Source organism: Callithrix jacchus, chromosome 7, assembly GCF_049354715.1.
Source record: "Callithrix jacchus isolate 240 chromosome 7, calJac240_pri, whole genome shotgun sequence".
Taxonomy (NCBI): Eukaryota; Metazoa; Chordata; class Mammalia; order Primates; family Cebidae; genus Callithrix; species Callithrix jacchus.
Window position 1 is genome coordinate 6,341,114 of NC_133508.1, and position 26,609 is coordinate 6,367,722.

The 26,609-nt window shown below is 47.8% G+C and overlaps 1 protein-coding gene and 1 long non-coding RNA gene across 5 annotated transcripts in view; one reads left to right on the plus strand and one right to left on the minus strand.

Annotated features, from left to right (window-relative positions):
* Nucleotides 1-26,609, plus strand: part of ITIH5 (inter-alpha-trypsin inhibitor heavy chain 5) — a 194,077-nt gene that overhangs the window by 112,552 nt on the left and 54,916 nt on the right. The window contains exon 15 of one of the 3 annotated variants that reach the window (XM_002750029.6): nucleotides 5,590-6,285. The exons of the other annotated variants lie outside the window; for them this stretch is intronic. The gene's annotated coding sequence lies outside the window, so the exon portion shown is untranslated. Of the gene's footprint in view, nucleotides 1-5,589; nucleotides 6,286-26,609 lie in introns of those variants that run through there. 3 annotated transcript variants of the gene reach the window in all.
* Nucleotides 575-25,008, minus strand: LOC118155235 (uncharacterized). Of its 2 annotated transcripts, none has more exons than XR_004745427.3 (3): nucleotides 24,886-25,008; nucleotides 15,108-15,219; nucleotides 575-679 (listed from the first exon to the last, which is right to left on the minus strand). It is a non-coding gene; the product is annotated as an uncharacterized LOC118155235 (long non-coding RNA). The 2 variants fall into 2 exon arrangements; XR_004745426.3 differs by lacking the exon at nucleotides 24,886-25,008 and adding an exon at nucleotides 18,786-18,921.

The following is a 26,609-nucleotide window of genomic DNA, read 5'->3' on the forward strand; positions in this document are numbered from 1 at the left end:
TTCCAGAGTCCACGAATGTCACCCGTCAGCAGACGGGCACTGGGAGCACGTGGGCGAAACAGCAGAGAAAGAGACACAGGGGTCAGGGAAGTGACATGTTTCAATGCAGGCCAGAGTTCAAGGCTCTGGGGCTGGCCTCATAGGAGGCTTCTTCCGTGGGGCTTGAGACCAGAGCAGTCCCCGTGTGAAATGCAAAAGCATACTTAGCACTGGGAGGGAAACATGAGTTGAGAAAATTGTTGATCATGTTTGCCTTCCCTGGGGAAACACTCAGGCGGTAAAATGACATCCACATGTTCCTGTCGGATGCAGCGGCTTCGGGAAGGAGTTCGCGCTGGGGGACTGTCCGGGCCCGTCTCTTTCTGCTTTGTGAACCCACCACCCAGCGCCTGTCTGCTGCGCTATTTATTTGACTTCCGTCTTCCCAAACTCAGCCGCCTGTGTTCATGCCAGAGGTGCAAAGGCTGTCAGCCCGCGCTGCTGACAGATGCTTTCAGATTGTAGAGCTCAAAGAAAGGGAGCAGAAGCTAGAGGTAGCCAGGGGCTGGCCAGGCTCCCAGGGGCCTTCCTACCATGTAAATCGTAGCCAGACAGACGGCCCGGAGCTGGAGCCAGGTAGCCTCGTCCCCTGTGGAGCACTGGGGGCAGTGATCTGTTGTTCCAGGTGTAAGTCTCTACGCTGCGGAGAAGAGGATGTTATTAGAACAGTTCCTACTGCTTGTGGTGCTGCGTTATCTGAGAGCTGAGAAAAACATTCCAATGAGATACCCGTCACTAACTAGCTCACTCAGAAAAAAATGCATTAAAAATATCAAAGTGGAGCTTTTATTTTTAAAAATTACATTTTACTTTAGACGAACATCACTTTTCTTCCTCGTCTTCTTTAAGTATAAATTTATTTTGTTTTATTTTTATTTTTTGCAAATGGGATCAGTTTTAGCTGGGGATCAGTATCTGAAAGCCCCAAACCCCATACCAATGGTATAGTTAGGACCTTTGCATTTGAGGAAAAAAACATAGCATTTTCTATTGTCCACGTGTGTTGTGAATAGCAAGCTCTTTAAAGTAAACGCAGAGGAAGGGAGAAATTCTCTTCTCAGACAGGGAAACCGAGGCAGAGACTGCCATGGGGTGGTTTTCGCCAAGCTGTACAAAATACTTAACGCAGGGCTGCACAGAACCCCCAGAAATCACTGTGTTTGCTTTGACACTCTTTCACCGTCTGGGCAATCATTGCTTTTCCTTGAGTGTTTGTCAACCAGGGAGAAGAAACCATGTAGCGTTCCCATTCCCTTGGTGCCACAGCTGTGCCTCTGCGTTTCTCTAGGGAGTAACATTCAACAGTTAATCGAATCATGTATCCTGGTAGGTGGATTAGGAACAGGGTTCATTTCTTTACATTTATATTTTGGTTAAACCACATACCTTGGATTTAGTGTGTGTGTGTCTTCCCCAAATTCATATGTGGAAGCTTAAATCCTGAATGTGATGGTTCTTGGCTCTGGGACCTTTGGAAGGAGATTAGATCTTGAGGGAGCGCCTTCACGAATGGGATTAAGGCCCCTGTCAGAAGGGACATGGGAGAGATGGTCTTTTTCCTCTCCACCATGTGGGGATACGAAAAGAAGGTGGCCACTTGCAAGCCAGGAAGACGGCCCTCACCTGACACTGTCTGCTGGCGCCTTGATCTTGGACTTCCCAGCCTCCAGAACCATGAGAAAATGTTTGTTGTTTAAGCCACCCAAGTCTGTGGCATTCTTGTTGAGGCAGCCCAGGCTGACGAAGAGAACAAATCATTCACAACATGAACGATTTTGATCTTTCATGATGATCAAACATGATGGATGACCTTTTCCCATTCTTTAAGCTTCCCAGAATGTGCATAAACAATGCTGTTATTAAAACTTAAAGGACTCTTGGAACCATAAGGACATGAGCCAGCTAAAATAAACAGCAAACAAAGCAACGCAGCTAAGCAAATACTTAGAAATGTAGCTTTAAATATTTATTTTAGTCAGTTTTAAATAATTGGTAGGGTATGAGATAGTTCACATTCAAGAGACATTTTACTTAGACAAAACTTGTTGGGAGAACGATGAGTAAAAACAAACATCTTGGTCTGTTTATTTTTCAGAGGGAAAATGGAATCAGGGCTGTTGATAATAAAACGTGATGACTCTAAGTGCACTGCTTGTTTCCAGGCATTTCTGAATTACACGCAATGATATGTAAATGGAGTAGCGACACTGGCAGAATGATGTTGAAGTCACACAGATTACTCTAGAGAACAGCAGCTTTGCAGTAGTCATCCCTGCGCTCTTCTGGAACTGTCAGATAGATACTTAGCCTCTCAGTCCATTCCCGCCTGGGGACTCTGGTGTCACAAATGCTGATCATTATTGGGACCAGTACATTATCGGGTACCCTCTGGCACATACTTTGCCCTGTCTTGACTGGCGCTGCTTCCACTGGGCTCAGGGCCATCTCCCTCCTAGGTGCCATTTTTAACTCATGGTTCTGGCATTCCTGCCTCCAGTTCTGAGATCCAGTTTTATTGGTTCTCGTTTATATCTCAATCGTGCTATAATACAAGCTAAGTGAGGCAACACCTGCTTAGAACCAAAGCAGACAGAGGACCCAAAGGAGGCATCATTAGTGGGCTGTATTAAAGAGAGGACAAGTGAACCACTGATGTCAAGGTTGATTTATCTCTACTTTCGGCATCTCCCATAGCTTTAAAATGAAGGGACAGGCTCAGTGGCTCACGCCTGTAATTCTAGCACTTTGGGAGGCTGAGGCAGGTGAATCACTTGAGCTCAGGCCTGGGCAACAGGGCAAAACGCTGTCTCTACAAAAAGTTAAAAAAAAAAAATTTAGTTGGGTGTGGTGCTGGGCACCTGTAGTCCCAGTTACCCAGGAGGCTGAGGTGGGAGGATCACATGAGCCCAGGAGGGTGAGGCTACCAGCAGCTGTGATCATGCCACTGGGGTGATCAAGTGAAACTCTGTCTCAAAAAAATAAAATGAAGGAGCTGGAGTAGGGTAACCTCTACGATCCTGTAACCTTTACCTTCTGCCTTCAGAAAAAGGTGCTTCCTGACCTGCCACGAGATAAATGCAAAATGATTCATTCTGTGACTCCAGTATGTATCCAGTTCCAGTGCGCCAGGCCCAGGGGTTCCAAGGAAAACAACGTTCATGCCTCTATAGAATCCTTAGCTTACAACGGGATATTGAAAGAGAATGCCCAGCCTGGGCAACATAGGGAGACCCCATCTCTACAGAAATTTAAAACATAAGCTGGGCATGGTGATGTGCACTTGTGGTCCTCGCCTCTTAGGAGGCTGAGGTGGGAGGACTTCTTGAGCCCAGTAGCTTCAGGCTGCAGTGAGCTGAGGTCGCACCACTGCACCCCAGCCTGGGCAACAGAGTGAGACTCTGTCTTAAAAATAAATACCTAAATAAGAAAGAATGCAGATAGAAATAGTGTGGTCAATACCGTAAGAAAACTTGCCAAGGGCTGAGCTCAGAGGAGGCACAACTGTGAAGTCAGGAAGAGGGTCAGGAGACCGCTCCAAAGATGGAGAGTTCCATCAGCTGAAGGACAGAGGCAGCCACGTGTTTCTCATCACAGGAATATGATGTCAGGCAGCCAGGAACTTCTCCCACATTGAGGCAATCTTCTCATTCTGTATTTCAGACATAGCACTGGTGAGCTGGTGGCCTCTGGGAGCCCACCATAGAAAACGCTTGGTGGAACCCTTGCCCCAAGCCAGATGGGTCTCCAACATGGCATCCACGTCCCCTCTTCCTCTCCTGAGATGCGGAGAGTGCCTGGGGACAGTCAGAGAACTCTGCCACGGTCATTCCACCTCCACCCACAGGGCTCCTGCCAGCATTAGGAAGAACTGATCATTTTTCTCTCTATGCATTGTCTCGATGGCCACTCCATTCCCCTTCAGCTGCCTATGCCACCAAGCCCCGTAGCTTCCCTCCATGGCCATGCCTCCTGTTTTACTGAGAAAACTGAGGCAGGAACTCCCTCTTCACTCTTTCTCCTATCAAAGGGACTGTGTCTTTGCGAGGTTCTGTCATTTGGTATCTGCTTCCTTCCAGGTACAGCTCCCTCCACTCTGGATCCCACCTCTTCCCACGTCCTCAGGTGGTTTTCTCATGTATTCCCTCTAGATTCTCGCTTTTCACCAGGTGCTTCTCTCTTGATTACAGATACGGTTCCAAAAATGTCCTCTAGTCTGAAACTATTGTCCCTTGCTTGGACCCCCTTGGGGCTTCGACTTTCTCTTTTATTTCCTTGTTGGATTTGCTCTAGTGGTTGCTATTTGAGCCCCGATTATTTTTCCACCCTAGTCAGTTGCTTAAGTCATCAGATTCAGCTTCTGTCTTCACCCCATTAACAGAACCACATCTCAGACGTCACGCTGCCATCTCAATGTCCCCTCCAGCGACCAGTGCCTTCAACGTCCACTACGTGACTCTGTTGAGTTGTTTGATCTTGTTTCCTCTGTTTCTTTTGTAGAGTGACTTTGTTTCCCTTTGATGAGATGCTGGATCCCTTTGCTTCTTCGGTGTGATTCTTTTTGTTTTTTTTTGAGACAGAGTCGCGCTCTGTCACCCAGGCTGGAGTGCAGTGGCGTGATCTTGGCTCACTGCAAACTCTGCCTCCTTAGCTCAAGTGATTTTTGTACCTCAGCCTCCCGAGTAGGTGGGATTACAGGCGCCCACGACCACACCTGACTATTTTTGTATTTTTAGTAGAGACGGGGGTTTCATCATGTTGGCCAGGCTAGTCTCAAACTCCTGACCTCAGGTGATCTGCCTGCCTTGGTTTTAAAAAAATCTTTCCTAGTCTCTTATCATAAGTTTCTTTCCTCCTACCAGCCTAAAACATGGATGAGATCACTAAGGTTTCTCTTTGGTCCTCTGCACTTTCTTTCTTAGGGACCTCATCAATGTCTTGGTTTCCACGTCTGCCTCTGCACACACTGGTGGCTTTGAACATAGATTTGCCGTGCCGACTTCTTTCAATGTCACTTCCCTTTAGTGCTTCTGGAATCACCGTGAACTTAGGAGTTAAAGCAAACTTTCCATCTTCAAAGTGGCTATAATTTGTATTATGGGTATTTGGGATTGGGGATCTGGGAGGCAAGGAAGGACACATTTCAGCACCGTATTTTTCTATTTTGGATTTGCAAATAAAGGTGAAAAAATGCCTCTCTCCTCATATATATAGATAGATTATAGATAGATAGATATAGATATGTATGTATATGCATACATATATATGGTATATTTCATGGGAAGCCAACCCAAATTAATTTTTATTGCCACAGTGTTTTTCCTGAAAATTCTCTGTTAATCATATTATGTCCTCAAAACAACAGCTGTGTTTGCTCAAGAGAAAATCCAGTGTTCTGATGGCTCCCTGGGAATTTCTGGTTATATAAGTTGACAATTACATGTACGAAGTTCATTGACATGCCCATTAAATAACTTCATTGAACTATGAGTACAAAATTCACTGTACATGCCTTTTAGAATGCTTTTTACAAAACAACAAATTTCATTCTAGGAGTACGGGCAATGTAGAAAATACAGAGCTGCAGATATCTGAGCGTGAATGAAGTCCTGGATGCTCTATTCTTTATTTGGTTCTATTTCCCACTGGAAGTTTGCCTCCGATTTCTTGAATTGTTCAGCCACAAAGTTAACATAAGCCCTATAAATGTCAAAAAGTAAAATGTCGTACAAGACCAAAGTCCGGCTTCTACTCTGAAGGTCCACAGGGAAAGTTACAGAAGAAAGCAAACCTTTCCATGGGAAGGCAAAAGTGATTTCAGGCTCAGCTCAAAACTGAAGAGGGCTGGAGCCTAGGAATATTCTAGAGGCTGAATGTTCTAGAACTTGTAGGCAACTGCTTATCCTTTCAATTTCTTTGTCTGTTCGGGAAACTAAAATGGAGCACTTTGGACATTTATGATCAAGCCTGTAATCCCAGCACTTTGGGAGGCCGAGGCGGGTGGATCACGAGGTCAAGAGATTGAGACCATCCTGGTCAACATGGTGAGACCCCGTCTCTACGAAAAATACAAAAAATTAGCTGGGCATGGTGGCACGTGCCTGTAATCCCAGCTACTCAGGAGGCTGAGGCAGGAGAATTGCCTGAACCCAGGAGGCGGAGGTTGCGGTGAGCCGAGATTGTGCCATTGCACTCCAGCCTGGGTAACAAGAGTGGAACTCCGTCTCAAAAAAAAAAAAAAAAAAAAAGCTGTGTGTATTATTGAATGACATAGCATTTTAAATTGTTCATGCAATTTTCCCAGCAGAGAAAATGCTTCAAAATGAACACATCCACTTATTCATTGATTCAACTAATCTTCAGCAGACACTATGTGGAGGGGACAGAGCATGCCTCCTGTCCTTCCCTGTAGATAATGTTTTGTGTAATTAGTTATGAGAAGAGGTGGACATCTGCCTGTCTTAGAGAGGTTCCAATAAAAGGATGGGGGTTTCAAAAGGAAGAGATTGTGCTCATCTGGATGCAAGAGGAGCTGGCCTTGGATCTGGGTCTCGCAGCACTGGCCAGCTTTGAAGGGGAAGCATGTCTAGGAGCATTGAATCTAATCACTTATTTCTTCATCATAAAGACTTTCCAAGGAAAAGGAAAATAAATGGTATAAGGGGCAAATACATCCCCTGCCCTCATCACAGAGCTCATATACCGCTGACTATGAGATGTTTTCAAGGATGTCGTGTCTAAGGAAAAGAGAGAAACGTGAGCTTGGAGCAGTCCTAGGTCTCCAGGCCCCCTGGAGTCTGAGGCATCAAGACAGCATATGCGGGCCCAGCAGAGAGCCCTGGCTGCCCGTCCAAAGCAGCCTGGCTGCTTCCTCTTTTCATGACTCTGGGAGACTAAACAAGAGAAGCTTCTAAGTGACTGCCGTGGGCTGCTGCACCCCGATTCCAGGATCCCACCCGTGTCTACCCGCTGAGCATCCCGGCCTTTCTTCACTCCAGAAGCAGTGGTTTCTGAGCTGCCTATTTCCTTCTAAAACTGGTGTCTGCTGTGGCCCATGCTGTTCGGCTTCTGCCAATGGCCAGGATGGGCGTGGGCGAGATTCTTGATGGGTGGCTGTGACGGGGCCACCTTAGGAAGTCCACCACCCCCTTCCCAGTGTTGGTTGTTGGACAAGGCTTTTTTTTGGAAAGAAACCTGGATAGAGATGGGGAGAGTGTGGGGCCCATGGTGGAAAAGCCTTGGCCAGGCAGCCAGCGCTCTCTGCTGGGCCTGCATTGATGCTTCAGACCCCAGGAGGCCCAGAGACCCCAGGACCGCTCCAAGTTCACGTTTCTCCCTTTTCCTTAGACATGACATCCTTGGAAAGCCCTTGTAGTCAGCAGCTTTCTGAGCAAATCATTTTCAGTTGGAAGGACAATGGTGGGGTTGGGGGTCTGGAGCCTCCTGGGGGCGGAGGTGAGGTGGGTGCTACACCCAAGCTGGGGGTGAAATAGAGACAGAACTCACAGGCATACTGAGTGGCTTTTCGGTGTCACTTGTCTTCCTGGGAGAGGCCTGGACCGTGCCGCTATGGATGTGAATAATGAGCTGTCTACAGCAGTGCAGGTAGAAACTGGGAGCTTCCTTTTCTCCCTGTCAGTTACCCCATGCTGAGCTGGGGACGTGCCCTGGTTTCTGCAGAGGAGATAAGCAAGTCCAGGGGAGAACATGGAGTTTGGCAGTCGGCAAGAAAGGAAGGAGGGGAAGGGAGACTCAAGATGATACCTGGGCACAGCGGGGTGAGCTCCTTTGGGTTGGAGAGAAGTGGGATGGGGAGGGTGCCACAGAGACCCCGGGGACCCAGAGGGCATATCATTTCAGAAAAGTTTCCCGAGTCATTGCCCTTCCTCCTCTGCACATCCTCGGTCACCAGAGCTACTCAGATGAATTAAGCCTTCTAACCTGGCACTGTCTATCCTTGGGAAGTGTCATCAATTTCTGAGGTTCATTGAGGATTGCTGGAAGCCTCCTGAGTTGAGTTTCCCCTGTGAGGCGTGTGTCCCCTGCCCCTGCCCTCCCTGTTCATTCTTTTGTGCCTGTTGTCTGGGAGATGGTATAGATTCCATACCTGTGGCCTGCTGGCTCATGCCCATTCGGGCACCTGGTCCTGGAGGGAAGAACGCAGGGCAAAGGGCAATGGGAGGAAGGAGGGCATGTTGCAGATCACCAGGGCACAGAAGCCGAAGGGACCCTGGCAGATGACTGTGAGATGCTCAGCCCCTTTGAGTCCTGGACACTCTGAGCATCTGATGAAATACAAAATTTAGACACTCCTCTCTTTCTATCTCTCTGTCTTTGAGATAGGGCCTTCCTGTGCTGCCCAGGCTGGAGGGCAATAGTGTGATCATGGCTTACTGTAACCTTGACCTCTGGGACTCAATTGATCCTCCTGTCTCGGCCTCCAAGGTAACTGTGACAACAGGTGTGTGCTATCATGCCTAGCTAATCGTTTGTTTGTTTTTTTGTAGAGACGGGGTGTCTCACTATGTTGCTCAGGCTGGTCTTGAACTCCTGGCCTTAAGTGATCTGCCTGCCTCAGCCTCCCAAGGTGTTGGGATAATAGTCATGAGGCACTGTGCCTGGCCAACTCTCTTTCTTAAAGAAAAAAAAAAAGGGCAATTCTGAGGTGGAGGTTGTGAGTCACGCAGTCTCCTAAAGCCTCCACTGTAGAAAGTGCTTTGCTGCTGTGTCCCGGGGCAGCCCGGCTGTCCCGCCAAGCCTCCGTCCCTCGTGCTCTGACTTGGGCCTGATTCATCCAGCTGGAGGCCTGGAATGACCCGCGCTCTGGGGTTACTCCCAACAGCCCACCCCTTGCGGTGAGCAGAGTTTTAGGCACAATATCCAGGATTGTTTTTTGGTTTTTGACCTCTGTGGCCACTACTCTTCAATTCCTTTCCTCTGCGGGACTTTAACAAAGCAGTTCTCAAGACCTCCCTGTGAGGTCAGGGAGAGGTGAGCCTATTCCTTCTCGCTTAGGGAGGGGGTCATGGGAAGCTCACACCCAGTGACCCGCCGCCGACCACAGGGTCAGCACAGAGCCAGGCCTGGGCGATCGGCTCCCAGGTGGGTTCGGTCCTCTGAAGCAAACACCTTGGCACCCCTCGTTGGCGGTGCCTGCTAGGGTTACAGCTGAACAGGCTGGTAACTAAGAGAGAGTGAAACCCAGCAGGCTAAGTACAGCCAATTCCTGTCCCCATGCAGTAGTGGCTGGCTGCTGTCGCCACCGAGAGCTGGGAAAGAAAGGACCTTATTATGTGGGGGCAGAGGGGCCGGCCGGGGAGGTGTTAGGCAGAGAAAATGGTTGAAATCCTACTCGAGGCGATGCTGCCAGCCTGGCGCCTGCTGTGAGACAGTCTGATGAACTCTGATAAACCCAGAGGCACCTTTTCCACACCCCATCCAGCCTGGAAACTTTAGCACCCTGTGGAGAGGGAAGGGCATGTGGGGAGGGGCGCAGGGAGACCGGGTGGCTGGAGAGGCAGGAGAAGAGGGAGGCCCAGTTTACTCGGGATCCCCGAGGTCTGGGGACTTGCGGGGTCTGCAGGGGGAGGTGCAGCATGAAGGGCCCTGATGCAGGGGTGAGAAGAGGAGGGAAGGAGTGGGCCTGGTGGAGGGAGGGCCCAGGTCCAGGATGCCGCCAATCATACCACCATGGCCATGACCAGAGTCCTGGGATTGGACTCTGTGTGGGGACGTTGTCCCTCAGACAAGCTGGTGAGAAATGTCCTCATGGGAGATCGCAGCCAGCCTCACAAATGCCCCATGTTTCCCTTTCCAGGCCTGGAGATTGGGGTGACAGCCCTTCTTGATGTAATTGCAATTCGTGTGGTTGATCTCAGTCCTTGGGGACCACACACAGCCATCTGAGTGTGCTTTTCCTCTATAATGAGTTGTACACTAAGGATGCTGACAGCAAGGCCTTGTAGAGATCCGTGTACACCCACGTTCACAGCCGCATTCTTTATTATTATTATTATACTTTAAGTTCTGGGGTATATGTGCTGACCCTGCAGGACTGTGACATAGGTATACACATGCCATGGTGGTTTGCTGCATCCATCCCTCCGTCACCTACATTAGGTGTTTTTCCTAATGTCATCCCTCCCCAATCTCCCTAACCCCTGCTATTCCTCCCCTAGACCCCCCACCTCCAACAGGCCCCTGTGTCCTTGTGTTCTCATTGTTCAACACCCACTTATGAGTGAGAACACGCAGTGTTTGGTTTTCTGTTCTTGGGTCAGTTTACTGAGAATGATGGTTTCTAGCTTTATCCATGTCCCTGCAAAGGACCTGAACTCACCCTTTTTTATGGCTGCATAGTATTCCATGGTGTATATGCATAGCAGCATTCTTTCAATTACCAAGAGATGGCAGCAACCCAAAGTCCATCAATGAAAAAATAGTAAGCAGGTATAGTATAATGCATACAGATAGTGGAATATTATTCTGCTTTAGAAAGGAAGGAAATTTCGATACATACAACATGGATGCACCTTGAGGACATTATCCCGAGGGAAATAAGCCAGTCACAAAAGGCAAATATTGCATGATTCCACAAATGTGAACCCCAGGGTAGTGATAGAGACAGAAATCACAATGATGGTGGCCAGTGATTTTGGGGAGAGCAAGAAGGAGAGTTACTGTTTAATGGATGCAGAGTTTCCTTCTTAAATGGTGAGAAGTTCTAGAGATGTCTTCCACAAGAGTGTGAATGTGCTCAATGCTACTGAACTGTACACTTAAAAATGCTTCAGATGGGCCTGTAATGCCAGAAATTTGAGAGGCCCAGGCGGGTAGACTACCTGAGGTCAGGAGTTCAAGATCAGCCTGGCCAACATGGTGAAACCCCCATCTCTACAAAAATATAAAAATTAGCAGGGCATGATGATGGGTGCCTGTAATCCCAACTACTTGAGAGGCTGAGGCAGGAGAATTGCTTGAGCCCAGTAGGCGGAGGCTGCAGTGAGCCGAGATTGCGCCATTGCACTCCAGCCTGGGTGACAGAGCAAGACTCCATCTCAAAAAGAAAACAAAATGGTTAAGATGGTAAATTCTATGTTATATGGTTTTTACCACAGTAAAAAAAAAAAAAACGTGAGCATCATAGTAATAGTAAAACCTGACAAATTGCATAATGGGCAAAAATTACAGAGAAAACCTATTTGCGAATATTGATGCAGTAACTACACTAAAAGAAAAACATACAAAAATGGTTAAAATGATCAACCTTATGTTGTGCATATTTTAGCACAATTAAAAAAGGCTTCTGAGTTCTTAACTCTCTGACCAAAATCCTCAGGGACTGAGCAGGACACAGGGAAGAGGGAGGCCGACGACCGGGGCCACGACCACGGCTGTGTCTGCAGCCAGGGAAATCCCAGACCAAAGCTGCCAGAAGTTTCCAGCCCGTTCCATTAGGGCACAGCCTGGGATGGGCCTGCCCCCAGAGCTGTGGTTCAGCTTGGGCCCTAGATGGACCATCTGTCCAGGCCCTTAGTGAGAGAGAGGGGACCCTGCATTCCTCAATGTGGGGGCCTTGATCCTTAAACAGGGGCAGTCTTTGTTTCTTGAGAGGCTGGAGGCAAAGTGAAAAAGCACACAAGGATAACAGGACCAGAAATATTTGTTAAATTCTGAAGGGAAATATCTAGTTTCTTTGTAGGATGGGACAGGATAGTTCTCTTTTCTTTCCTCTCCTCCTAATGAGATTCTCCTTATGAAATCCTTGCAAACTGCACCTGCTCCTGTCCTTCTTACTAAGTCACCCAAATGCATGCACAGAAGCCATGTAGCATAATTTTTCGAATCTCTGCTTTTCTGATCTAGCCCAAAGGGCATGACTGAAGGCAAAGGTCCCAGGACATGTGTCCCTGGGACCTCCCGTTCTCACCTATAAACCCAGAGCACTAGGACCGCCCTCTCCCACAGCAAGAAACTAAATGTTGATGAAAATCATCATTCAAAATAATCAAAATGGACCAAATGATGATCTGAACATCAGATCATTGTTTCAATGATTTTACATACTTTCTTTTTAAACATTTTTTCTTTTGAAAATTTTTTAAGCAAATTTTAAGTTCTGGGATACACGTGCTGAACATTTATTCCATAAGTATACATGTGCCTTGGTGGTTTGCTGCACCTGTCAACTCATCGTCTAGGTTTTAAGCTCCACATGCATTAGGTATTTGTCTTAATGCTCTCCCTCCCCTTCCATCCCATATGGAACCAAAAAGAAGCCCTTGTAGCCAAGACAATCCTAAGCAAAAGAAAAAAGCCAGAGGCATCACGCTACCTGACTTCAAACTATACCACAAGGCTACAGTAAACAAAAGAGCATGGTACTGGTACCAAAACAGACATATGGACCGATGGAACAAAACAGAGGCCTCAGAAATAGCACCAAACATCTGCAAACGTCTGATCTTCAACAAACCTGACATGTTTGCTTTTGAAAGAAAGAGAGGAAGATCCCAGACGGACATAGGTCTATGAGATGAGACCCACAAAATGTCTCTACTTCCAAAGTTGCTTCTGAAATTACAGTGCAAACATATCCTGCTTTCTATTCTAATACTGCAACAATGAAACGGACTTTGAAAAATGTGAATGTGCTTTGTTCCTTGTGTGAAAGGCCTTGAATGAACATCCCTCATTAGGGGAGCTTCAGGGTAGGCATTACATGAAGCAGGTGCCTCAAGGATGGTGGGAAGAGAGAACAAATTCTGAAACGCCACTCTGCTTCCAGTGGTAGCTGGGCTGATAGCCCTCTGATGTCAATCACAAACCACAACTTGTATCTAATTGCAAAATAATACGTATTCATTGTTAAAAAAAAAACAAAAAAGAAAGAAACCTTAGAAAACACACATGACCACAAACAGTGCATTTCTTTTTAATTCAGTGTTTTATCTTCTTTGGGTTTTTTTTGGAAAAAAAAAAAAGGGTTTCAAAAGAGCCCCATTTCCAGATTATTGATAAGAAATAAAACACCTCTTCTGACAGTTTCAGTAAACCACGCCAGTACACAGCTAGAAAGTTATTCTCAGAGGTGAGACTCAGGACATTTCACCAAAACTGAGAAAAAGATTTGGGTCCCCGGGGTGCGGTATGACTGGATTTTCTGCCTACTACGAAGGGAGCAGGGTCCCACCCTCACAGGTGAACGTCTGTCCGACCCTCAGGAAAGACAATAAGACATCCGGTTGCTGGGAACACCCAATGGGGAATGAAGGCTCTGCATCGCAGTCCTGCTGGGCACAGTCTGAGCTGAGAGGAAGACCCTAGTGACTGCCTCCCAGCCACTGAGAGGAATCAATGAACCTCACAAGGACAGGGTCTGGTGCTGGATCTGTCTGAGATCAAGTGTTTCAGACAGACAGCCACCTATTCCACACCTGTTCCATCAGCTGAATTTCTCTACAAAGCAAACGTGTGCAAAATCCCCTTAAATCATCACTAAAGCTTCTGGGTAATGAGGATACTGGTGCCTAACTGACCTTTCTGAGTAAGGCAACAAGGATGTGGGAAGGACCAAGGAGTGATCAGCTCATCCCCATGATCTTTTTTTTTCCTTTTTGACTTGGCTTCTGATGCCATGAGTCTGCCTGGCGCTATCAGACTCTTGGGAAGCAGAGGATGGTGCCGATTGTGGGTGTGAGGAGGACACCTCGTCGTGTTTCTGCCTTTCTGTGCTGCGGGATGCAAAGCATGGGACTCTCTGCACCACATGCAGGTGAGTTAGAATGTGCCTTTCCCCAGGATGGTAATGGCCGCTTCCCTCTTGCATTGAGCTCTATGGGAGATTTTTTATCCACACACATGTTCCCAACGATACTGCTGCCAGCAGGAGAAACCAAGGTGCAGGGATACGACAGAGTGACCCCTTCGGTAATCAGCAAAGAAGAAACGATCCAGCGTACCCTGTGCTCTAACAGAAAAGGGTGGGATGCACAGGGGCAGGGCGTGAAAGGGTGGACTGTGCCTAACCTGGGGTGCAGCTAACCTCACCCCTTTCTATTCTTTGAGCCAAGTCACTGAACTCTTGTCTTTGTTCAGTTCTCACAGTGGAGCTCCAGTGCCCCCATAAAATCCCTGCCTATTTCTCGGAGGCAATGCTGAGACTTTCTGATTAACTTTTGCTGTCTGGCTCTTATGACTATAACTCAGTCTCTGTGTTCCTAAGTCCACGTAATTCATGGAACAGCAAATTGACAGTATTTTAGGCAACCAACCATCAGAAGAAAGCTAGACTTCAGCTGGGAGTGGGGAGGCTTGGACTCCTGTCGTGTCCACCAAAGCTAGACGTGCTTTTAGGCAGGCCTGTGCTACAGGGTCCGCTGGGTTTCCCTGGCTCTGGAAGGAGACTACCAGGGTGACAGTAAATGTTTAAGAGCTCTGACTGCAAGTTGATTATCACCATGAATAATAATTATAGTAATAATTCTATTAATAATACTGTGAAGATCGGCCCCCGTCAGCGAAGAGGGGAGGAAAGCACATTGGCACATTGTTAGGACCATAGATGAGTTTTATTGCCTTTTTTTTTTGAGACAGGATTTTGCTCTTGTCACCCAGGCTGGAGTGCAATGGTGCAGTCTCAGCTCACTGCAACCTCTGCATCTCAGGTTCAAGAGATTCTCCTGCCTCAGCCTCCCAAGTAGCTGGGATTACAGGTATGCACCACCATGCCTGGCTAATTTTTGTATTTTTAGTAGAGACAGGGTTTCACCATGTTGACCAGGCTGGTCTCGAACTCCTGACCTCAGGTGATCACCTCGGCCTCCCAAAGTGCTGGGATTACAGGGTGAGCCACCGCGCCTGGCCCTATTTCTTTCTTTCTTTGTGTTTCTCTTTTAGCAGTAGTTTCTACAGTGAATACATACTGCTCTTATAAGTGGGTATGTAGAGATGTATGACTCTTAATAAAGATTACAAATGCAACTGTGGCCTGTCTGTACCCAGATGCACGGGTTATCACATGCTAACCAGCCGAAAGGATCCTGTTTAGGGTCACATGGAGGAGTCCATACCTGATTCTCTTCTTGGCTTGTGACTGATAGACTCTGCCTCCCGCCTGCACTGAGGATGGTTTGTCTTCTGTTTATACTTCCTCAGCTTATCCTCCACCCAGCACACGATGGCCTCAAAAAAGAATAAGACATTTAGTGTTATTATTATTTGAGACAGAAAATGATTTTGAGCAAGACCCTGAAACTGGGTTGTGAAAGATGATGAAACATGTTTTCCAATGTCAAGTTTTGGTAAGAGAAGGGGGCAGAAGGGACAGGGTAATTTTACCCTTCTCTGTTCAGCGTCTCTTGTGCTCTGTCATCCGGCCAGGCTAATTTCCAACCCTCTCAACCTCTTGCTCCTGGTCGTTGGATGATGCACCTCTGGAGAAAAAGGTCCCTGGTCGCCAAGGGAACGTAGGAAATAATGTGGGGAGTGATATTCAGGATGAAAATCTGACATGGTATGGTGGTCAGGAGTTCAAGACCAGCCTGGCCAACATAGTGAAACCCCATCTCTACTAAAAATACAAAAATTAACTGGGCATGGTAGTGTGTACCTACATTCCCAGTTACTGGAAAGGCTGAGGCAGGAGAATTGTTGAACCAGGACCCGAGAGGCAGGGATGGCAGTGAGCTGAGATCGCATCATTGCACTCCTGCATGGGCTACAGAGCAAGACTCTGTCTCAAAAAAGAAAGAAAAAAACCATTCGGGGATGGGGGAGACAATGGGTATGGTGCCCAAAGCATCCGGATGTCCTACAAGGCTCAGGGTCATTCTGTTTCTATAATTGATGCATTTGGGGTTCAAAGACGGATGAGTTTTCGGTCCCTGTCTTTTCACTGCACCAAGTCAGTGACAGCCACCAGCGTTCTTATGGCCTCGACTTCTCCAGGTGCCTCCTTTATTTGGAGGCTGAATCTCAAGGATAGATAGCATCAGAACAGAATTCCAAGTCACCAGGGTTTTCGGGTTGTTCCCAGAAAACTGGGAAAGGTGTGTGCCTTCCAGAGAATACCCTGAAAAACAAGCAGAGCCAAACACCTGCCTGGAGCCTCTGAGATGCAGACGTCCTGCCGGCCGCCCTCTGCCTCGCAGACTCGGCCAGGGTTCTCAGTCGAAAGGACGTACCATTTTATTGCTTTGAGGGCTCCTTGAGGAAATCCAAATCTCCGAGAGAACCTTCTTTATGAAGGATGATGCACAATCCTGTTTGCCTCCACCCCATCCTGAGCTGAGGGGGCTCCAAGGCCAATTTCCTGCCCCGGCCTGCGTGCCTGGCTGGGTGACTCCATTCTGCTTTCAGAAACCCTTTTGGAGACACTTCTGTTGACCAGGACAGTCACGCTCACCATCTCAGGACCAGCTCCAGCTCAGAATCTGGGATGGAGTCCAATAAAACCTCCTGACACGGTGGGGGCAAGAGTCACAGTCACTACTTGACGACAGATCAGCATCCATCCTGGGTCTTAGGCACGGAGAAGCCCTCCCTCTGGGGAGCTGAAATCCCCTTGCACTTCTACCCATTGTCAGGAAATGCAAGGGAACCTGGATATTAAGGATATAGCTCGAAATCATGCATGGGAGAGGGAGGAGCGGGGCTTTGAGGGCAGCAAATGGAAACGCTGTGGAGGCGGCACCGAAGGGTCCGTGGCCGTGGAGACAGGGCAGAGTCTCCAAGTCCACGAGATTCCTCCAGCCTCCAGTGCAAAGGGAGCTCTAGTGAAGTTTCATTTTCTGCCCAGATACATGCTTTTCCAAAACTGCTTCAGGATGAGTAACACGGACAGGTTTATGTTCCTCTGGAGGACGAGAAAAATGACGCCACTGTCAATGGCAGGTTAAATCCATGTAGTCAGTGTTTGGACAGCCAAGAGCTGCTACACAGTCTTCCAGCGTGGTCCCCACATGATTAATTACACATAGATTATGTCCTTGTTTCTGAAGGAGAGGGACACACACCTCCATTCTTTGAGGTTGTATACAGACACAAAAATCAACAGCGTGGGATCTCACTGTAAAGAAGTGATTCCCCTTTCAATTCTTTTTCAATCCTTCTGATTCTGACAAGGAAAAAGAAAAGTCCCAGATTGTGTGACTGTGCATTTCACACATCTCAAATGTCTGCTTCAAAAAAGAAATCCCTGGAGCTCTCCTCCAAAACCATCAGCAGGCCACAATATCCACCTTCATCTGAGAAACGTTTTTTCAGACCGCTGAGATGAACAGGCGTACAGTAGTGATTTAAGTCTTCTTTGCATAACAAACATAAATTTTACTAGATCCACTTGGAGGAAAATATTGTCAATCATCGTCAGGGTGGTATCAGTTTATGGCAAGAAAAATTTGAGTGTGGCAGAGGGCTGACTTCAGACTGGAAGTCATCCAGTCTGGATCTTTTTCTTCCCAACGCCACCCGCTGCCCACCTGTGCTGGCCTCTCTCCCAGGACTTGCCTGACCATTTCAGAAAGGTCAGGACACCAGTGGAAGAGCAAGCCAGAGGTGGGCATGGCTCAAACGGATGCTTTCCCCATCCACACGTCGTTTCTACACTATATCCTTGCACTGACGAGGCCAGCCTGCGGGCCACAGTGAAAACCTCAACCCCTCATTAGTTTTCCCTGGGGTTCCCTCACTTCACAATAAAACTGTGAGCCAGGCTCAGCTCTGTGGAATCTCATTCATCAGCGATTGCTCTAAGGCTGAGCAGGCTTGGCCTGAGCCGCCTGTGGGCAGATCAGATGTCTGGTTGCTGCTGATGTGGTGAACATTGGCACAGAGAGACATGTGGGGACTTAAGGTCTCAGGAAAGAGCTGGAGGTTTCCATTATCCTGGGCTTCCTGGGTAATGCAATCTGAAAATCAATTCTCATTAAGCACAAGTGATCCTAATACCTCTGACAGGTTACATCTTAAGTGATAATTAAGAGCATATTTCCTGACACTTGGCTGCTATGAAATGCAGCCCTATTTCAGGCACAGAGGAGGCCTCACACCGAGGCCCTGTGGGCAGCTCCCCCAGGAAGCCTCCGAGGTCCTGGATTGTCACTCGTTATTTTAATCTGATGTTCTTTACTCAAGTGAAATAGAACCTGGCACTGGTGCTGTCTTTCGCCACTCCCACCAGTGGTCCTTGAAAAACAGTTAACGCCGCCATAAGCCAAGGAACGAAGACTTCATCTTGCGCTGATGCAGTCTTCAGTTCTAGACGTAGATAGCGCCTACTAATCAGCAGCTTCACCCCACTGAGTTTTATAAACCTCTACAATTCACGGGAGCCGTGGCAGCTGGGACGAGCCATCCTGATCTGAGCATCGTGGTGGAAAGGGTCTCCATGCCTGGAGCCATGGAGTGAGACGTGGAGCCGACAGGGGCCTTGCGAACACAGGCTGGCAGGTAAGTGTGAGGATTTTACAGTGGCCAGTCACAGTTACTGATTTGGCACTTTTGGTATCAAAACGTCAAATTTTATCTCAAAAACTTTCTGTTGGGGATAACGGGAAAGTTCAGTGTCTCCGACATTTGAACTGGACTTGTTGATCGTTACAACATATCATTAAAGTCAGAGGACTAAGCAACCAGACCCAGACAAGAAAAAAACACACCCATTCTATGTAACATTAGCTTCCCAGGGCTGGCAAACCAAAGTCCCACAAACGTGGTGGCTGAAAAATCGCAGAAATTGATCGACTCACAGTCTGCAGGCCAGAAGTCTGCAGTCGAGGTGTTGGCAAGGTTGTGCTTTCTCCGAGGCCTCTGCAGAGGATGCTTCCTGCCTCCTCCAGCTCCTGGTTGCCCCAGGCATTCCCTGGCTCCTCATATCACTCCACTCTCTGCCTGTATTTTAACCTGGTCCTCTTCCCCAACTTCCCTCTGTGTCTTTTCTTCTTCTTAAAAGACACCAGTCATCTTGAATTAGGGACCCACCCATGCAGTGTGACCTCATCTTACCTAATCACATCCTTTTTTTAGCCTCACTCTGTCACCCAGGCTGGAGTTCAGTGACAATCTCAGCTCACTGCAACCTCCACCTCCCAGGTTCAAGCAATTTTCCTGCCTCAGCCTCCTGGGTAGCTGAGATTGAGGCACCCACCACCTTACCTGCTTAACTTCTGTATTTTTAGTAGAGATGGGGTTTCACTACGTTGATCAGGCTGGTCTTGAACTCCTGATCTCAGGTGATCTGCTTGCCTCAGCCTCCCAAACTGGGCTTACAGGCATAAGCCACCACGCCTGGTCAACTAATTACATCCTTAACCACACTATTTCTAAATAAGGTCACATTCCTGGCTGGGCGCCGTGGCTCACTCCTGTGATGCTGATACATTGGGAGGCTGAGATGGATCACTTGAGGCCAGGGGTTTAAAACCAGCCTGGCCAACATGGTGAAACCCCATCTCTACTAAATATACAAAAACATCGCCAGTTATGGTGGTGCACACCTGTAGTCCCAGCTACTGGAGAGGCTAAGGCATGAGAATCTCTTGAGTCCAAGACGGGGAGGTTACAGTGAGCCAAGATCATGCCACGGCACTCCAGCCTGGGCTGCAGAGTTGGACTCTATCTCAAAATAAATAATAAAATAAAATAAAAATAAGGTCACATTGTGAGTTACTGGAGGTTAGGACATTAACGTATCTTTTTAGGCGACGCGATTCAACCCATAAGACAGGTGGAAAGAGAGATTCGTTGATAAATGATGTTGAGACAAATGCATAACCGTTTAACCCCTGGAGGAGGGGACACTCCTTACACCGAAATGCCAAACGGATCCAAGTTTTAAGTGTGAAAAATCATGAACGTGTTAGAATGAGAACAGCCAGCTCATAAGACTCCCGGGCTGCCATGGCGTGAAAGGGCTTTACATACATCAAGGCTGAACGTCACAACCACCCTTCTCTTATCTCCACTTTACAGCTGAGGAAACTGAGGCAGGGAGAAGTTACATAATTTGCCTGAGATCACACAGCTGGGGAGTAATGTAGCTGAGTTCAAACAATGGCAGTCTATGCTCCTAATCAATTCCATATGGTGAGAGCAATCTTGGAGGAAGGCGGCTCTCGTGTCTGGTGCTTTATGCTCTATGTAGTGCCTGGAAATCTTATAATGCATATGGGTTACTAGAAAATTTATAAGAAAATAATTTGTGCACTCTCTTTCCTCTTCCTGCTGCCCACCACGGCCTTCCTTCCCAGGCAGCCACTTGGCAGGGCCTAATGAGATGGTTGATCTGCCCCAGATCTGCAGCTGGAGGAGCCTAAAAGCTTCTATGATGAAACTTGGGTTGGAACTACACCCTATTTCCATACCCTTCTGGAATTTTCTATTGATTCGGTTTGGCTCTATGTCCCCACCCTAATCTCATCTTGAATTGTACTCCCATAATTCCCACATGTTGTGGGAGGGACCCAGTGGGAGATCATTTGAATCATGGGGGTGGTTTGCTCCATACTGTTCTTGTGGAAGTGAATCTGAGATCCTCCGTTTCTGACACTCCCCAAAGGGAGGCCCATGCAGATGCCTGTGGACTGTGCTTGGAGTAGCAAATATCTAAATCTCTCTTCTCCATGAGTTCTAGCGGGTACATCTATGTCTTCCTGAAAATCAGAAGGACCAAAGGACAAGGCTGAAACGCTGCCCTAAAAGTCTGTCTTTCCTGATGTGCTCTTAGGAGCACACCCCAGGGAAGGAGAAAAAGAAGCTTTGGGCCGCCAAGCTTTCTTGTCCGACTTCCTGAAACTTGCCCCAAGAAATAAACCCTGCCAAAGCTTCCATGTGGAGGCAGAACTCGTAAAGTCAGGGAGTCTCCACAGTTAGGCATTTGCCCAAAAAGGCCAAGTGGCCAAAAAATGATGCACCACTACACTGACAGTTTGGGAGTTACCTGCTAAGTGTAAGTCCTTGTGCCAGGAACACATGTATTTTGTTAACAACAGCAGAGAAATGAGATCGTGCTCTGGGGTCTTAGAGCATGGTTTTCTTCTGAGATCACGAAGTGCTTTAAAGATAATACCTTATCCCTAGGTGAAAAGCAGCCATCTCTCCCTCTTGCCAGAGGCAGTCACAGCCAAGAACCAAGACTCCAGACCTCACTTCTGTGAGTGCTTATTGCTAGGTTCTCATTAGCAGGGAAAGAAAAGGTGCTAGCACGTATCGAATCCCATCCACCAGGCACTTTGTCAGGCCCTTTGTATAGGGGATTGCACCAGAGTGAACAAGGGACCAGAATGAAACTACTAACTCAACCTACTGACATCCAAAGTAAATATTGACTATGGATATAAAAAGTCATTATTCTCCATAGTCCATGAGGACAGTGGGTCAGCATGGGGAAAACACCATCTATGTGGTCATTGAAAAGTTCCTGGAAGATTAGGGATTCTGAAATGGCCCCCGTGATACTTTTTTGGTATATGTCCACTACTGCAAACACTGAGATATTTGTTTTATGCGATTTAAACAGATACGTGCCACATACTTGTTAGGTAAGCGCAAAGCCCATTAGTTAGGGGACATGAACATGGGCAAGAATGATGTCTGTCCTCAAGGAACCTACTGTTTGGTAGAAAGATAAGAAAGGCAAGTATATAATAATGTTATCATTTACCAGCTGAGAAAGTTTGAAAATGATATTTAGATATCCTCTCTGTTTTAGGAAGTCAGACGGATCATGGAGGCCACCGGGAGGAATGGGGGAGGGAAGAAGAGATGGGGTCGGTCTGGGCAGAGGATGCCACCTGCACACTGAGGAGTGGCACACGTGGGCTCCAGCAGCTGGGCAAACCCAGCTGCACTCGCTAGTTCTGACCCTGTCTCCCTAGAAGCCTGTCTCTGCAGTGGGAGGACTCCCAACAGCTCCATCCAGGTTTTCACCAGTTCTGAGTAAGGAGCAGTAGTGAATTTTGTTTCCTGGGTCTCCAGGAACCCTGGTAGAATTGCCAATTAAAATGGGCTGAGACCACCCGGGGATTCCAGGCCACATTGCTGCACTGCACTCATGCCAGAGGGGACTCTCTTTTCAATGACACACACAGCTCCCAGATGGTGGGTAGCCTACCATTGCCAGGAAATCAAAGATCCCCAAAAACTCCACTTCAAATTAAGTTTCTGATTCCTTTGCGTTCTTTTGTAGACAGAGTAGAGAGGTTTGCAAATCTCTTCCTGAACCCTTGACCCATAGGACCCACGCAGGTCCACTGGTTTTACTTAACACCCCTCTTGTTCTGATTCCACCCCCTTCAGCTCCTGGAATCTCCCTGATGCTTGAATCCCTGCAGCCCAAACACTCAGAACGCCCTGCAAACTCCCAAAGCCCCACTGAAAAGACGGTGGGAAGAGAGTGTTCAGGCCTTTCCCCTTTGGATCTTGGGCCTGTGCTCATGTAGGTTCTGGTTTTAGCTGAGTTAAACTCTCACACGAAAAACCCAGAATTCCAATCCCACAGGGTCCTTGATCCCTCTCCAGCCTGTCTCGCCTCATGCCGGGCAAACGGTCCAAGCTGGCCTGCTGGGGATGTGGGCTGGCCGTGTTATGGAAACACTGCCCGGGGCTATGGCAACAGCCCTGTCAGCCCCGCCTGGCAGGCACCAGCCCCGATGACTGCACACAGGACCTGCTGCCGGCACAGGCAACCTTGTTCTAACAAGGAATGAGCCTCTGTGGCCTCTGGACAGTGAGTGACTCCACAGGTCCCACCTGCCATACCTAGGGGTACATTCGTGGGATACGAAGAAGGAAACAGACATACTTGTTTCAGCTCCATCTTCCTCTGAATAGAGAGTTTTGCTCTTTGGATAAGGAAGAGAATTTATGTCGACCTTTCACTCCTCTCTTTGCATGTGACATTAATGAGTCCTCTTCACCCACACACCTGTTGTTTGCACACTGTTGGGTGACAAGCCAGGGGGTTTTCTGCCAGGAAACCCACTGTCTCTGTCGTCAGGGAGTTCACCGTCAGAAGTGAAAAAAACACCAAACGAGACTTCTTTTGAATTTCAACCTTTGCTTTAAAAATATAAAGGGAGCGACATGGTGCAACTAGCATAGCTGCCGTAAATTTATTCCTCACCCAGCCAATCACATGGCTGCCGTAAATTTATTCCCCACCCAGCCAATCACATGGCTGCCGTACATTTATTCCCCACCCAGCCAATCACATGGCTGCCGTAAATTTATTCCCCACCCAGCCAATCACATGGCTGCCGTAAATTTATTCCTCACCCAGCCAATCACATGGCTGCCGTAAATTTATTCCCCACCCAGCCAATCACATGGCTGCCGTACATTTATTCCCCACCCAGCCAATCACATGGCTGCCGTACATTTATTTCCCACCCAGCCAATCACATGGCTGCCGTAAATTTATTCCCCACCCAGCCAATCACATGGCTGCCGTACATTTATTCCCCACCCAGCCAATCACATGGCTGCCGTACATTTATTCCCCACCCAGCCAATCACATGGCTGCCGTACATTTATTCCCCACCCAGCCAATCACATGGCTGCCGTACATTTATTCCCCACCCAGCCAATCACATGGCTGCCGTACATTTATTCTTCACCCACCCAATCACATAGCTGTTACTTGTCACCTGAGGATGAAAACGAGAATCTGTTATCTGTGAATGGAGACCGGGTGGCCCGTGGCCTGTGGCATCCACTCCTTCTCTCCTAACCCTAACATCCTTCCAGCTTGCGTTTTACTGTCACAAATTGGTGACGGATTTAGACAATCAATACAAAGTAATCATAAGATTAAGTTACTAGAACGCAATTTGGAAAGGATAGCTTGGCATGAAAACATTTCATATTGTAAACCAAAAAGTGGATGGCCCCCTTTTTGGATGTGTGACATAATGGTTCCAGTCCTCTACATTCTCTCTCTCTCTCTCTCTTTTTTTTTTTTTTTTTGAAGGCAGAGTCTTGCTTTGTCACCCAGGCTGGAGTGCAGTGGTGTGATCTCAGCTTACTGCAACCTCCGCCTCCTGGGTTCAGCAATTCTCCTGACTCAGCCTCCCAAGGAGCTGGGAATACAGGTGCACCCCACCATGCCTGGCTAATGTTTCGTATTTTTAGTAGAGATGGGGTTTCACCATGCAGACCAGGCTGGTTTCGAACTTCTGACCTCAAGTGATCTGCCTGTCTCAGCCTCCCAAGGTGCTGGCATTACAGGCACCAGCCCCCTTTTCTTTTTATCTCCAGGGTGTCCACAGCTGCTGAGCACATCTTGAAGTCTGCTTTGTGCTTCTAATCAAGGCACATTCTTCAAGATTTTGGGGGCGGAGGGAGGGTCTATTACTCCCTCTGCCAAGGGTGGTTCTGAAGCCAGCTGGGAGCAGGCATTGTCAGCAAGGAGATGGGAGGGGAACACACAGATTCTCTCCCCACTGGGCTGTGCACATTAAGAAGATACATAAACTCTAGTCCACTGGGAAAACAGCATAAGTTCATAGAAATTGCCTGTGACAAATCAGACGTATTGCATTAGATGAGCAGGAGTGTTTTGAAGGAAGGACTTTTAAACTTCTTCCAAAAAATAAACCTCAAGGCTCACTCTCAGTCACTTCACTAATTTTAACCAGATAACTTGACCTGATAGAGACTTAATTCCCACCCACTCCCAGTTTTTGAAGCAACTTGAAATAGCCCTTCCTTTTACCCTCCCACCATCTGCTCTTCTTCCACACAAAGGCACAAAATTAGGAGGACCCAACCAGATTCCATGAATTCTCACCCTTCCCAGCTTCTCTTTCACTGCACCCAGAGTTCAACGCCTTAGTGCATTTTATGCTTACCTCTAAGCAATTATGAAACAATCCAATTCTTTACACGCCCAGAGGTATGAAGCCATGAATGCATGAGGATCAGAAAAACAAGACCAAATCTGATGTTTATTTTCCTGTCTTGGAAGGGCGACTGAGCATTCCAGTGAGGAGATGTCACATTTTTCTAATAGGTCAGGGGGCTGTAGTTTTCCTCCGTGTTGACATGCAGCCCAGGGAGACTAACTGAACAGTGATGTCATGAATGTATAATCGAATCAAGAACCGTGCACTGAATGCCCACTCTGTGCATGACACGGTGAGAGATGCCAAGGGCTAATTATCTGGTTTTCAGGCGCACAAGGAAATTAACTCATGAGAGCGGGATGTCTATCAAGGCTCTGTCAGTGCTACAGGAGTAAAAGTTCAGAGGGGAGAAAGAATATAGTGAACTAGAGTAGCTAGAGGAGGCGTGGGGTTGAGGGTGTGGCTGGAAGAGGCCAAGAGGAGAGACAGAGATGCTGGACACCCACTATGAAAGACAGCCCTTCCCGGGACAGATGGAAGGCTGGCATTGGAGAGGGGTGGGACATCATATCATGGTGACAAAGGTCATCAGCTCTTCAGAGTGTCCAACTTCCATAATGAATAATTCATATGGCTTTCTGGGGCAATCCCACACAAAGGGTTCTGAGGCCAGTTGTATTTTCCAAAAAGGGGCGCTGCACTATTTCTAGTCCCACATGCTCTTCTGTGCCTTGGCACTATGCCCAGAAAGAGGTAGAGTCTATTTCCCCATTCTATTGAATTTGGATGGGCCTTTGTGTAGGGTCCAGCCCTACAGGGTCCTGTGAGCCCCTCTCTGCTGGTGTAGAGACGAGGAACTGTGGAAATAAAAGACACAAGACACCAAGAAAGAGAAAAGAGAGTTTGGGCCCCAGGGGTCCACTGCCAACCGAAGCTCGGAGACCTGCAGTGGCCCCGAGGGCCTGGACGCTCTGACTTCTATTGAGTACAAAGCAGGGGGCAGGGAAGGTAGGGTGAGGTAATGGGGGTCAGTCATGGGGTCAGGTAAATCGCGTGTCTTGGAGATAGGGGGCCAGGACTTTCAAGTAGCTGAGACGAGGAGAAACCCTAATGCATCAACACTTTTTACGTATTTGTCAGAAATATGAAGGACATTAAGATTATGTTACTCTTATTAATTCTTGTCTTCTAAGAGAAAGAGAAACCAGGTGCAGAAGCGGAGCGTGAGAGTGGACATGGAGGGTGGCTGCCGAAGCACAGCATCACATAGACGTTTAAGCCCCTGGATGTCTGTAGGTCTCCCTGACAGCTGTCAGGTCTTACCACAGGAGCTTGGAGGAGCGGAGCTTTCTCCTAAGTCCCCGGAAGAAGGAGACATCTCGGCCATTTTGGACATCTTCTTCCCTAGCTGGCTGGCATGGTGCACAGCCGAGGCGCCCTCCAGCAGCCCTTATGCGGGGTGACAGAGGGCTTAGAGCATCCTACCTCAGGACCACTTTGCTCACGGTGTCACCTCAGTTCCATGCTTCATGCCCCGAAAGTCATTAGTAAAATTAACGGCTATATTGAGTATATATCTTTATGATTATAAGTAACTATAAGATTATATATGATTATATTCAGGAATAACTAAGTGCTTATATTTCTCATTCTTTTCTAAATCAGTATTTATCTGGGAACAGGCTGAGGCTTCAGACCCTTGCCATGGCACTTGCAGGGTTTATCCCCTA